General features: G+C 36.2%; 1 pseudogene; it reads right to left on the bottom strand.

The window, feature by feature from the left end:
- Positions 1-2,165: 2,165 nt before the first annotated feature.
- LOC107183635 overlaps positions 2,166-3,234 on the bottom strand; it is a 2,991-nt pseudogene continuing 1,922 nt past the window's right edge.

Raw genomic sequence — 3,234 nt, 5'->3', positions numbered from 1 at the left:
TGTATAGAGTGCTTTGGGTAGTATGTGCATTTTGATGATGTTGATTCTACCAATCCATGAACATGGTATGTTCTTCTCTATTTTTATTTTATTTTATTTATTTTATCTTATACCTCATGGGTCTGTGATTTGCTTGTAAGAGACTGGACAAGAAATGAGTTGTGTTCTATGTAAACATCTGCCTCCTGGGAAACAGCCAACAGCTCTGCACTGGGGGGTGCGGGTCAGCAACAGTAGCTTTCAGGATGAAAGGCCAGTGAGCAGGAAGAATCTACCTTTGCCATCCTCATTATAATCTGAATGTTGGATTCTGTCTGGGTTTAGTGTTGGAAATGTTCTTTATTTGAAAATTTGTCACAAATCATGGTCCAAGAGTTTTATTTGAAAAATATCTTTATTTTTCTGTAAAGAACAAATGTGATTGGGTTTAGATAAGAAAATCTCCTCCATATGGAGGAGAATTAAAGTGAAAGGTTAGTAAGGGGGCCAGTTAGTAAGGGGACCACAGGGAGAGATTTGGGAAGAGGGTGATAACCAGCTAACATCATAGACTATAGCAAAAGGCACCGGAGCTGAACCTCAGGAGGAATTTGGCCCTGATATATGGAAAACGTCATGGGCTAATCTCTAAAAGCAACTTTATTTACTTATTTATTTTTGGAGAGAACTCAAACGAATGGTTCCTAAATTTAATGTGCCTAAGAATCTTCTAGGGAGCTTATCAAGACTGGAGATTCCATCGAAATTCCAATTCAGCTGGTTTGAATTACTGTTACATTTAAATCCAGGAACCTGCCCTTCTGTAAGCTTCCTGAGCTGTTCTAATGCAGGTAGTTTATGGGTCATAGTTTGGAACAAGCTATCCCAGACTGTTTGTTTGGGATAGTTTCATGGTTCAGGATGTATGGAGGCAAAATAAGAGATTGGGTGAGTCTTCCTTAGCAATCTCAGACTCTGGAAATAAACTATTATTTTAAGAAGGTAACAATATTTGGAAAGATTTCGAGAGGTCATCCTCTTTCTAAAATTTTCAAGGATATAAATTTAATAACAATTCTGTCCCTAATGGAGCTGTTTTCCTTCATTGATTCAGCATTAATCTGGCCATTGTTTCTCAATCTCTTCCACTAGAAGAAGGATGGTATCCATAGTTACTGGGTACTGGTAATGATGAATGAGGCTCTGACAATTACGATAATGTTTGGCACATCACAAAACAGGACTTGGCGAACGTTTTCTGCAAAGGGTCAGATAGTAAATATTTTAGGCTTTATGTGCCATACTTTTTCTATTGCAACTACTCAACTCTGCTATTATAGCTTGAAAGCAGCCACAGATAATAAATGAATAGCTGTGGCTGTGCTCCAATAACACTTTATATACAGAAATAGGGGGTAGGCTGGATTTACTACTCTTGCTAGAAAGGGTTGATACATTATTATTATTAATAATATAATGGCTTGCAAATAACCTTTAAGAATTAGTAAAGGAATCAGTTTTTCATCAAGAACTAAGTATATACATTATCTGCAATTTTCCCCCCCAAAGGAATTTGCTGACAGGAACAATGACTAAACAAACTTGCATTTAAATGCTGATATTTCAATGGGCTTTAAGGAAGAAGTTCAGCAGATAGAGAAGGCCAGTGCATTGTTCTAGGCTTTTGGCAGAGAAATGCAGGCGAAGTGAAGAACAATGTCAGCAGAGGCTTTGAAGGAGTAAGAGCGGAAATTTGCCTAAATCCTTTAACCTCTCACCTTTTACCTCTTTATGAGGCTTTGGTCTGGGCCTATGGCAGAGTTTATCTCCAAAGCTCAGTGGGTGTGCAGTGCATGTTTCATAACCAGATGTTTATTGCTCAATGTCTATTGACATTGAATTGCTTGGGTCTTTTTTGGACTTCAGTTTCAAGAAAATGTCTCTCCTGACAAACTGGTCTGCTTCCTTTGATCAGATGACGAATATTACGTATGATTTAGCTTTTTGCCTAGGTTATCTGTAAGGTTAGAACTACATACAAGGCTCAGTTTTCATAATGCTTTTCATCTACTTGGGAAATATACTTTTCCTCCTTGATGATTGTTTTTCCAAAATGTCAATGATGATCTTAAATGTTATTGTATAGGTACCTTTCACTGTAAAATTACTTCAAATGCTTCTTAGGTTTAGCTGAATTATAAACCAAGTATAATCGGATTATATTTACAAGGAGTGCTGTCCTCCAAAAGCATATATATATGATCGTAAATAATATACACTGCTCAGTACGTTATCAATACTAGGGATTTTTGTAATTAAGTATATTATAGGGAAAGGTTATGTCTTTAGTTCTGAAGTCAAGCAAATCTGGGTTCTAATCCCAGCTTCATCGTAAGACCATCTATATGGTCTTGTGCATGTCACTCAATTGCTATGAATCTCAATTTCATATCTGCTAAATCGGTATAATAGCTGCACCCATCTCCCGGAATTGTTGTGAGAATTAAATGATATAATACACATAATGTGCACAGAGCACAATGTCTAGTCTATAATAAGTACTAAGTATATAGTACGTAACTATCATGGGATGTTTATTTTTATTTTACAGCAGTTTTTCTGTCAACATATAAGAAAAATATAAAAAATATAAGAAAATACAGGAATTATAAGAAATGCTTGGCTTTCGATATGAGACTCTTAGAGCTGCTTGAGTATTGCCATGGCTTTAAAGTCTATTTTCATTTTTTTTTCTCCAGTATTTTTGAGTGATTTCCCACCAAGCAAATGGAGTGTGACCTAAGGTCTGAGAACTTTGTCACCAAATAGTCTGGATAGGAAGACTGTTCAGAACATCACACAGGCATTTAAATATGTACCTATAACTTAAAATTTCCAGTGATTTAAACAGTGGGGCCTGCTCTTCATTCTGTGTAATTCTGCTGTTTTCTGCACAGCTGGCCTATATCAGGGCTGGCGACACTAGCCCGTATTATTTGATTGTCCTTTTTGGAGAGTCTAGATAACTTGAGGGAAGAGTGAAATGGCAAAGACATTTCATGACACTATTTTAGTTTCATACACAGTCCTAATCCTGCTAATTCTCCAAAGTTACCTCTCTTACTCTTTTTCTCAACTCTAAACTTTAGAATATATATTTAATATTTTTTCTTTCTGTCTTTTTTTTTTCTTTAACTGGTACTGACTGATAATAAAGCCAAAAGCTGGTGGGTTAGTACCCTGAAGTTAGAAAAA

Source organism: Myotis davidii, unplaced genomic scaffold (assembly GCF_000327345.1).
Source record: "Myotis davidii unplaced genomic scaffold, ASM32734v1 scaffold580, whole genome shotgun sequence".
NCBI classification, from domain to species: Eukaryota; Metazoa; Chordata; class Mammalia; order Chiroptera; family Vespertilionidae; genus Myotis; species Myotis davidii.
This window is presented reverse-complemented; position numbering and strand designations above follow the sequence as displayed.